The sequence below is a fragment of the Bubalus bubalis genome, chromosome X (genome assembly GCF_019923935.1).
Source record: "Bubalus bubalis isolate 160015118507 breed Murrah chromosome X, NDDB_SH_1, whole genome shotgun sequence".
NCBI classification, from domain to species: Eukaryota; Metazoa; Chordata; class Mammalia; order Artiodactyla; family Bovidae; genus Bubalus; species Bubalus bubalis.
This window is the reverse complement of record NC_059181.1, coordinates 142,104,917-142,116,055: the sequence shown is the minus strand read 5'-3', so window position 1 is coordinate 142,116,055 and position 11,139 is coordinate 142,104,917. Positions and strand designations below refer to the sequence as shown.

Below are 11,139 nucleotides of genomic sequence, written 5' to 3'. Positions count from 1 at the left end.
CCAAGTGCAGAGGGCCTCGCCCCCATCCTGTAAGATGCAGAGACCTGGGCCCTGGCCCCTGCCCTTCAACCACGGCCCGCCTGGGGAAACCTAGGCCCCGCCCCTCGTTGCTGATCCCGCCTCCTTATGGCCATTAACTCCGCCGATCCCCAGCCCTCTTCTCCCGCCCCTCCAGTCCTAGCTCCGCCTCCACCTTGCGCCTGCGCACTTGCAGCCAACTGTTCTTGAGGGCGGGGCCTGCGCAGGCGCCAGTACGGCTCGCGGCCCCGCCCACCCCTGCCCTGGCCCCGCCTCCATGGAAAGCGCTGGTGAGGCTTGGCGTGTCAATTAAGATCAGAATGGTAGTGGGATTTCACGGTGTTTAGCAGTCTCAATGCAAATGCCTCAGGTAAAATCATACCCACTGACCTGAAATAGGGCCAGTGGGAGATGGCTTACAGTCTTATATGAGACTCGTTCTGTAACAGGAGAGGATAATTAAGGGATACAAAGTTCCAGCTGCAATTAGAGAAAAAGAGAAGTGATCTGAGCTCTGCATCCTGATGAACCTCTGGGCAGGAAATGAGACACTGAAGCCTGAGGCCCTCGAGACTGAACGGCAAGAACAGAATTGCTGCCACCTTCAGCTCAAGATCTTTATGACACCCAGCCACCCTGAAGATCTACAGGCAGAACACTGCCAGTCTTACTCTCCTTTCCTATGGGGGTGGGGAGGGGGTTACTGACCACAGTAAGGCTATTTGCTGGGAAAATATATTTTTCTAATATTTATTAATTTGGCTGCGCTGGGTTTTAGCTGTGGCATGTGGAATCAATTTTCCCAGCCACAGATCGAACTTGGGCCCCCCTGCATTGGAAGCATGGAGTCTCAGCCACTGGACCACCGGGGAAGTCCCTGCTGAAATGTTTAAACCATGGTAAGTTATACGTAAGACCTGCAATTTTAGGTAATTGCATTTCTAATTCCAGTTAGAACTGTAAAGTGTATCCATGTGTTTAAAGAATAAACAATGCCAAAAAACTCTACCCACTTAGTAATTTAATTCTGCTATTACAAAGTCTTTATAAGACCTAGTGGTGTGGCATAATAAAAGATGTCTCAGGCACAAGGGACCGAGATTCTAATGCAGGCCTCAGCAGGAATTAATTGTGTGCTTGCTGCTTCTAGTTTGGTCCTACTGACTTCTGAACTAATCTTCTATAAAACCATGCTGGTCACCCTACCTCTCCTTGCCCTTGGGAGTATCAGAAGATTTCTCGACAATCCCCAAATATGCATTCATGGCCTTCATGAAGTGGCTAAAAGCAGCACTTCTCATAAGGAGGTATTAGATTACCTGCTACCTTTAGGGGATTGGGCTTCCCAGGTGGCTTGGATGGTAAAGAATCTGCCTGTAATGCAGGAGACCAGGGTTCGATCCCTGGGTCAGGAAGATACCCTGGGGAAGGGAATGGCAACCAACTCCAGTATTCTTGCCTGGAAAATCCCATGGACAGAGGAGCCTGGCGGGCTACAGTCCATGGGGTCGCACAGAGTCGGACATGACTGAGTGACTAACATTAAGGGGAATACTCCCTGAACAAAGGGGTGAGCTTAACAAAGAGGGGAACTTTTAGCATGGCATGGAGACCCCATCCCTTTGCCACCCGCTCCTGTTCGTAACACATCAGCCTTCAGAGCTTAGTGCTCCGCCCTGGTTCAGGTGACAATGCCCATGAGAGAGCCGCAGCTTCCTTGATCATGCTGGTGTTCATTGTGAGAAAGAAACGCATTCAAGTGAGATCTTCTGAAGCAAATGGATTTTATTGGAAGAACACAAGTATTTAACAAAATACAAGAAACTTAACCAACAAATACATTTTAAAGACACAGAAATGAGGCTAGCTCAGGGAAACTCAGCATTAGGTCTTTCTTTTTTTTTTTTTTTTGGCCATGCCATGCAGCATGTGGGATCTTAGTTCCCCCACCAGGGATTGAACCCCTCCCCTCTATATTGGAAGCACAGAGTCTTAAGAACTGGACTACTGGGGAAGTCCCAACAGTGTATCTTTTTACATTCTCTGCAGTAAAAGGTTACTAGTGAACCTTTGCAGGCTCTCACTCATTCTTGCGGGTCTAGTCCCAAACTATAGCAAAAGTATTACTGGCTCAACGAGGATAAGATGAAAAGTATACCAAACCAAGTAGCTTGGCCAGGAAACTCAGTGACACAGAAAATAGAAGGCTGTGGGAAGGTCTCAGAGAAAAGAGGCCTGCTAGAGAGACCAATGAGCCTGACACAGGGCCTTCCACCCTGTGGAATACAAATACAGCACACACGCATGTTGACATGCCCCCATGGGTACACAATTTTTAAAGATTTCTTGAGTAAGCACAAAAGCATATATTACAGAAAATGAAAACAACCCAAAGTCCAAGCCATTCCCAAAGGCACAATACCCAAAGTCAATTTCTGGTCAAATGACCACTCGCTGATGTCATAGGGTCACTCCTTGAGCCGAAGTCCCCCGCATGAAGTTGACGACTTCTGTAGAACTGCTGTGATTCTATGAAATTCAAAACCCTACGGACTAAAGGATAACCTTATACACCACTAATGCAAATACTATGTATCCATAGAAAAACTAAGGCAAAACCAGAATACAGAAGCTGTAAATGGCATTACCCATTTCCCCAAGGAGAAACAGTCTTCCCTCTCAGTTCTAAAATCTAAAAACACTTGGAGGGGGGCACTCATTTGTGATCACAGAAGGGTCTTTTTTTATTATGTTTTTAAACCCCTTCATTGAGGTATGAGCAATGAGTGACATACAAAAATAAAGTACACATTTAATGTATACAATCTAATGAGTCTGGAGATAGGTTACATCCATAAAGCATCCCCATAATCTATATCGTAAACACACCCATCCACTCTGAAGTTTCATTCCACCTTCGTAATTGATGGTTATCTGGTAATAAAAACATGACGGAGTAAGATCTACCCTCTTAGCCTTTCCAGTACACATCAGTTCTGGGGTCCGGAGGAGATGCACAGGTGCTTGGTTCCTGGCTTTAACTATATCCTATAGCCTGTAGCTCAGTACTCTGACAATCTACTAGAGGAAAATCTACAACAGGCCTTTCAGCATTCTGGAAGGTGCTCTGTCTGACTGCTGGGGAGAGGCTGAGTAAACCAGTGAATCTCCTTAGGATTCACTGAAGTGAGCCCACTGCTGTTCTTTTCCAAAGCTGATGAGAAGCAGGACAGCAGGCCTGCACATGAATAAGGAGAGGCGAAGGAAGCTCAGAAAGCCAACCCAAATCTTAACTGTGAGGTGGCCTGGCTGGCGACGCTCAGTAACCCATTTTGTGTGTGCTGGAGTCAGCACAGTGGACTGGGAGGGCACATTCAAGTCCAGACGGATGAAGAGACCATTCACATTGTACAGGAATGCACGGATTTTGCTCTTTCTGTCCACTCTTTTTGACAGAGCTGCCCACTAAAATTCCATAACTGAAACTCTGCAGATCTGAGTCCTTGCCTCCTACCAAGTATTCAGGCAGGTCCTGTGCACCACGAGACACTGAAATCGGACCTCTGCCAACTGGAGATCAAATCTCTGCTCCTTCAGAGCACTTGAGAAAGGGACGGTGAGAGATGAAGTTCAGCTCCACTGGCCAGCAGACTGCTGACATCAGCAGAGCGGTTTAAACCATCTCTAAACAAGGTTTGTGGTTTTAATCCTCATCCCGAGTGACCCTACTGATCACAGAGAATTCCCCCTGAGGACATATGTATGGGTAAAAAGCTCCTAGAGGATAAGCAGTCACTCATACTTCTTACTTGTCCTTCAGGCGCTCTTTCCACAAGTTCCTCTTGAGGAAGTTCTCTGCACAGGTCTGACTATGGCCAGGACTTTAGAATCAGCACTTGGAGCGAGGGTGAAGATACCCAGGGGTATCTCACGGGGAGCACATTGTAAGGGAAACTAAAATAAGGAAAACTAAACTGCTCATGCCGAAAAGGGACAAGACATTCTTTCTCGCCTTTCCTAAAAAACGGTGGAATACGGGTCAGTTCTTTGTCTGACTCTGCTGCTGCTAAATCACTTCAGCCGTGCTCGACTCTGTGCGACCCCATAGACGGCAGCCCACCAGGCTCCTCTGTCCCTGGGATTCTCCAGGCAATGGGTTGCCATCTCTGACTCTCTGCAATGTATGCAAATCTGTTCTCTAAGTTAAATAAGCCTCTTGGTAATTTGACAAACCAAGAGAGTTCCTTCAGGGACCTGGCAGCAAAAGCAGTCACCAAGAGCCCATAAAGCTACAGGAAAAGGGCAGAAAATATCTCTGCAGAAAAACAATCAATAGTGTAAGCAACAGCAGTTCCTTCTCAGAACTCCCTTAGATTATACACTGAGCAACAGTACAGCAGGACAGAGAGCTCCCCTTCCGCAACAGCCGTTTTTCGTGGGTCTAGGCCACACAGAACGAGGAACAGGCAGCCAAGCCTTCACTTGCAGACAAAATCACAATTCACTTGGGAAAATGGACAATAATCCTGTTCCCATAGTAAATGTCCTAGTTTATGAGAAAGCCGTATTTTCTTATAGTATACCCATCAGGGTCCATTGCTATCTTCTGTCCCTCAGCTGTGCTAACCCAAAGGAAGGGCACAAGAATGGAGAAAGGAGACAGGAGAAAGAGCCCTGAACCCACAATGCCCACCACAGTCGTCACACCAGAGACCGTTGTCCTCCCCACTGTCAGTCTTTCCTTATACTCTCAGAGCCTCCTCCTCATAGCCCTGCTGGGCCCAAATTTCCCTAATCAAGAGAAAGCAAAAGCCTGAAATGGGGAAACCATGGGACCTTTTCCCTCCCCAAGTTGAGCTCCCCTTTCCTCTCCCCGACTCCAGTGGCACACCACCACAAACAATGCATAGCTGTCCCTCCACTGTTGTACCAACACCACCTTCTTCCTTCAGAATGCAGTGAAGGCCCCTTGAGGCAATGCCACCCCCACCAACAGGAAGACCCAAATGGAAGAGAAGCCACCAGCAGCCAGCCTTTCTGCTAGAAAGGCTTTCTAGCGGACACACGGGGGGAGAGACAGCCACAGCCTGGGGGTGTAGCCCTCTCCAGCAAGAGGAATACAAGGGCTTCATGCTCCAGCTGGGGCACCTGACTCGGGAGGTTCCTGGACATCCAGGCTCATCGGCATATGCGCCGAAACAAGCAAATGGCCCCGGATTCATCGACAGTTCATTGATAAGACCCATCGGACCTCTTTCTTCCAACCAATGTGCAGAGTGTGCCCAGTGGAAGAGTGCAGAAAGTGAACGTGGAAAGTTCCAACCACATTCCTACAGAGTTGGGACTCCTCGGGAATCCCAATGTGCCCTCGCTCTGCACAAAGGCACAGAACTCTGACATCAGGCTACCGCCAACTTCTGCCCCAGACTCAACATTTCCCACGCCCCACATGCTGCCGTTGCCAATATGCGCCTCCTTTAGGACTTTAGCAAGGCACCTGAGGTGTGTGAGTGTGGAAGGAAGAAGTGTCTGGCTGCTATATCACTAGAACACACCAGCAACAGCAGCTCACTTTCATGTGCCTCTTTATGGCCACAGGTAGTCCCAACAGAAGACTTGAGTGGTCTACTCAACCAAGTGTAGTGACCATCAGTGGGCGCCTCCCAGGAGACGCTCTCAGATTACTGCTCTAGGCCACAGTATAGGAGGGGGAAAGCTCACCTTTCCCGAGCCGCTTTTGACAGCCTAAGGCAGTGCATAGACTGAAGCAGGAACACAAGAACATCCCTAACAGTGAACTCCAAAATTCTGAGGGATGCTGTAACATAGGGTAAAGCCTTCATCATCAAAGTCTCACCTTTGCCAGAAAGTAATCCACTCTCACGTCACACTCAGCGATGTGCACTATTCTCTTCAGACCCCGTGCTACAATGATCCCAGGCAGTATCAGGGACTGAGAAATAGGTAGCAGACACTTTTGACCACAGAAAGTCCAATGCACCTTTCACATTGAGGGCCTATATCCTCCTGTCCAGCTTTCTCCTTGTGCTCTGAGAGCAGCTCTATAGAGGGTCACTCTTCCCAGCCCCTTCCCCACCTCTAGGCTTTAGGAACCCCAACGAAGGTCCGTATGTAGTCAGTCATTCCATCTTTCCTGATCAGGGGCGTGCTTTCCCCTTTGAGCCCCTAATCTCTCCAGTACTTCTCCTGAAAAGAACCGACAATCAAAAGTGGCCGAGAACCGTTCACGAAACTCATTTAGTTCAAGACTAAATTGGTACAGCTACTATGGAAAACAGTATGAAAGTCCCTCAAAAACTTAAAAACAGAACTACCATCTAGTCCAGCAATCCCACTTGTGGTATGTATCCAAAGGAATACCTCACACCAAGAATTTACAGAACATTAACATTCCCACGAGTGAGTAGACATTCAGAGGTACTATCTCAGGAGCCTAAGTGACATGGCTGGCCTAGGAATGAATTCCTGGGAAGGAACCAGAAAGCCAGATCCCATCTCAAATTCAGAAGATTACCTTCTCTTTCCATGAGAGCCCTGATTTGTGAGACTGTCACCATTTGGAGAGTCACCTTTGTGGAATCCTCAACCTTGTGACTTATTTTTAAGTGCCAATACACAGCAGATTTACCAATTACACCATCCATTTAGGCTTTCTTGACCCCTGTCTCCAATGAAGTCAGCCAAGATGACTTTGATGGGCAGTGGGAACAAGCGTGTATGGAAGAGGAAGAAGGCCTAACAGTTATTCTTAAGTTTCACAACTGTTTTGACTAGGAAATAAGCCAGTTTTGATCATCATCATGTCACTTGGTGAAGGAACATGGGCCTACGACAGGTTTTTCTAAGTATCTCAGGCTTCAGGTTTTCACTGAGTAGGAGACTATCCCACCCCCATCTTTCACAGCTTTAAAGTAATTTCACCAATTACAGGGATGAACAAAAAGTCTTCAAACATGCCCTCTAAAGACTACACACTTTCGTTTCCAATCACAAGGAAATGTGGATTTTCTTTTTACCTTCGGTGAATGAAATTCAGGTTCTGTGACGCCTCCTTCTGGATAAAACCTGTGCTAATAAAGCAACAGAGGAGCCCGAGGTTTCTATGAAACTAGAGGTTAGAAGTGTCTCTGAATGCACCTTGGAAGAGTTCACATTTCTATTTAGCGCTTTTCCCCCACCCCAACTGTGAAAACTCTTCCACACATTTTCAACAAATTAACCACTGCCCAGGAAAGAAGTAACTTTATACAGACAACGAAAGAGAGGAGACCTTTTCCGCACCGCCAGTTAACAAGCACCTTCTTGGTGCCTGAACTTGGTGCTGAGCCACATCAGCTTCGGCATAAGGCGTCAGAGATGGCCAGAAAAGAAAGTGGCTCAGAGCAAGGCAAAGTGTGAGTTGCTGGGCTACCTCTTGGCATCATAGCAGGATTAATGAGGCTGGTTTCCAAGAAGCCCAGTAATAGCTGAGGAAATCTGCTGGCCCTGTGAAAGGAAACAAACGTTTGGTTGAAATGGGGGTCTGGACAGGTAGGGTGACGAGCTAAATCAAGCCACAGTGTTCTGTTCCCATATGTTGGAAATGGTGTACTAATTCCCTCCGTACCTCCTGTGAGCTGAGTGCTTTACAAAAACCATACAAGAGATATCCCTGAGAGCAAGGTGTGATTCCCATTTTGCAAATGTGGAAATTGAGGCTCAAAGATGACAGTAAGAAAGAGTCAGACTCAGACGATAAAATTTATTTTTAATGAAACACGATGTATTGTCTCAGCAACACCTGCAAAGCAAAAAAAAAAAAAAAAAAAAAAGCCCGACAAACTGTGGAAGGGTAAATATTTAATGAAGTACTGACCCGCATATTACTTGAATTGTTAGCCTACACCTCCAGGACCCCTGCAAAGTAAATGCCCACCCACTTATGGAGGGGAGAGACTGGCAGACTATCATTCTCTGCCACTCACTTGGTGTACAGGCCTCATCTTTCTCCCCTTTCCTAAATAGAGCTGGCTTTAAATTACATTCAAATCCATGTTCCCCTACCTGAAAAAAACAGCACTCCCACAGTCTCTGGATTCCTGAAGTTTGTTTTTCACAATCCCATCCAGTCCAGCCTGCTTCTGCCTGGTATTACAAGTGTTTTCCAAAAGGATAAAAAGACAGGTCAGAGCTCTGATGTGAAAATAGCAAGATCAGGCTTTTTGGAAATGTGACATTCTAATAAATTCAGTCCGTCTGTAATAATGGCACTCATGGTGAACTGGAAAAAGATGCCGCTGACTAGTTAAAGACATGGATTATAAACAGTGTCTGAGCAGCGCTCAGGGAGTGATCCTGACATTGTTGGAAGTTCCGATCTTAGACACTCAGGGAAGACATTTCAACACCATGTTAAATAATCTTACAGCTGATGGGATGGATGCTACCCTCCTCCCAGCATTTGTGGCCCCACATAACATAAGGTTGCACTTACTCATCTGGCAGGTCTGGACAGATGTGGCTAATTCCGGGTCCACTCTCTTCTCATTACACGCCCATCGGCTGGCCAGTACTAGATTTTTCCATCACAGGTCCTGAAGGAAACAGTGATTATGCAGACCTACAAGGAGACTTGCTTACAGATGGACAGCCTAACACAGCGGCAGGAAAATTAGGTAAGTTGCAAGCTCGTAACATGAGTGGCTGGGGCAAACTTCCCCTTTCCCTTATCCACAAAACACCAAGGCAGCCAAGGGCCGTCAGCTGTCCTAACACCGCACGCGGTCCCTCAGAGCCTTACTGTCTCGTTTCACGTGGAAAATAACAGAAATACCCTCAATGGTGAAGAAAGGTCACAAAAATGGCCAAGATCAACATTTGAACCAATCCCCGGCAACGATATATCCACCCCAAACGCCCTGCAAGAGAAAGCAGAATCAGCTCCAGGGCGGCCGCCAGTCACCAGTCAGACTGTCCGGCACCCCCACCCACCCAGCCAAACGCACCCGCCCTTCCCTCTCTTTAAGCCGCAAACACTACAAAGCATTAAGACTATAACTGGGAAGGAGGCTCCGAGACCCACATTTAAACCAAGAAAATCTTCTTCACGTTTCAGCATGCCGTTACAATAATGCCCAACACCAAACCCGGAAGTGCCGGAGAGCTCTTCTCCGCCATCCACCCAAGAGCCCGCAGACACGTCTGTCAAAGTGTCCATCAGGACACACCATCTACCCGACTCTCCACTCACACCGCAGACAGCCAAATATGAATAAAGTTAGTAAAACTTACACTTTTGCCATCTCCGGAAAGGGAGCCGCCATGTTAAATCCTAACCGAGGAAAACGGTCTACGGAAGCCCCACAGCACAATCCAGACAGTCAGGAGCTTAGGCACGTGCTAGGGCTTCTTCCGCCTTTCACGCCCCCGCCTCCCAACATCGTCATTGGTGGGCCTGCGATGATTGACGGGGACAATGGCCATTCCTCTCAGCTAGGTCTACTGGGGGGAAACTGTCCATTTCCCAAGGCCCAGCTGACGTTATGAAATCTCTGCTCCTATTCCTATGTCTTGCTATATCTGTGTCCATCCCTGAAGGCCTAGCTCTACTTCTTAGGCCTTTGCACATACCTTGTGCCTTGTTTCTTGTCATCTTAGACTTTGGAAAGCATGAACATTCCATTTACCCGTGCCTAGATCAGTTACGTCCCCCTCCAGGAAGCCTTGGAGAAGGCGATGGCACCCCACTCCAGTACTCTGGCCTGGAATATTTCATGGGCGGAGGAGCCCGGTAGGCTGCAGTCCATGGGGTCGCGAAGAGTCAGACATGACTGAGCGACTTCCCTCTCGCTTTTCACTTTCATGCATTGGAGAAGGAAATGGCAACCCACTCCAGTGTTCTTGCCTGGAGAATTCCAGGGACGGGGGAGCCTGGTGGGCTGCCGTCTGTGGGGTCGCACAGAGTCGGACACGACTGAAGTGTGACTTAGCAGCCAGGAAGCCTTCCAAGTTTTACTCCTTCCAGGCAAAATGTGAGTTCTTCATATTAGATACGGACATGGAGATGTATCAGAGCAGAGAGGCAGAGGACTTGTTTCTGAGCCCTGGGGTCAGATAGTACTGGGCTGTGCATGTTGTGTGGGACCCAAGGTTTGCACCTGGATATTTTGCAAGTCAGTTCAGGTTGCAGACATTTGGGGAAGACCAGGGAACACTGACAACAGGCTAACTCTAAGAAGCTTGCTAGGATTGGTACGACCGTTTTCAGGAATTTCATATCCTTTCCTGCTTTTCTATCTGTGAAAATCTTGTCCTTCCTACAAGGCCCAGGCATAAATCACTTCCCTAACTTTTTCCTGAATTCATGTTCCCACCCCCAACCACAAGAGTTATTTCTCCTATTGCTATAGGAAGAAAGATATGAGGATTTCATATCTCTGCTGCAAATGTCATTAAGCTTCACAGTTATCCAAAGTGAGACTGGAAGCCCCCTTCCTTCCAGGAGGCCTCTTGCTGAGAGATTTCTGCACCTGCTCACAATTTGTGAATTGTACAAATAAGAAGGCGCAGTTCCCCTAGGCTTGACTGCCTTGAGTGTTTAACTCATCTACACTCTACATGGTGTGTGGACCACATAGGCACGGGGTCCCTTAGCTGGACTGCATGGTCACAGTGCACAGTGCTCCTAGGAAAGGTGATCTAATGCTAGCAGTGTCCCTCCCATGGGAAAGATCATTTGAGGCTTCGTGGTGTGCAGTGTTATGCAGCAGTCCATGATGTTGCCCTACACACTGTGATGCCTAATTTTATGTGCCAACTTGCCTGGCCATGGAGCGTCCAAATTAAACATTATTTCTGGTTGTATCTGTGAGGGTGTTTCTGGATGAGTCTCATTTGTATTCCTCCCTGTTCTCATTCTAAAGAATGAACACCATAACCACCTGTTTTGAGTGGCTCCAGGAACTAAGAGTGTACTTCACATTTTGTGGAACCATTGTTTTGCTGCATACTAGATGTGCTTCTTCTAGGGAACGAGAACTTCTAAACCAGCAGAGATCAGACTTGCAGGCACACAAAGTACAACTGTTGCAGATGAGTCAGATTTATTTATGAGAGACACCA

At 47.5% G+C, this 11,139-nt stretch overlaps 1 long non-coding RNA gene across 1 annotated transcript; it reads right to left on the bottom strand.

The window, feature by feature from the left end:
• Window positions 1-1,783: 1,783 nt before the first annotated feature.
• Window positions 1,784-9,464, bottom strand: LOC112582074. The gene is made up of 4 exons (XR_003106633.3): window positions 9,310-9,464; window positions 8,513-8,612; window positions 8,083-8,163; window positions 1,784-7,524 (listed from the first exon to the last, which is right to left on the bottom strand). It is a non-coding gene; the product is annotated as an uncharacterized LOC112582074 (long non-coding RNA).
• Between the last annotated feature and the right edge of the window lie 1,675 nt (window positions 9,465-11,139).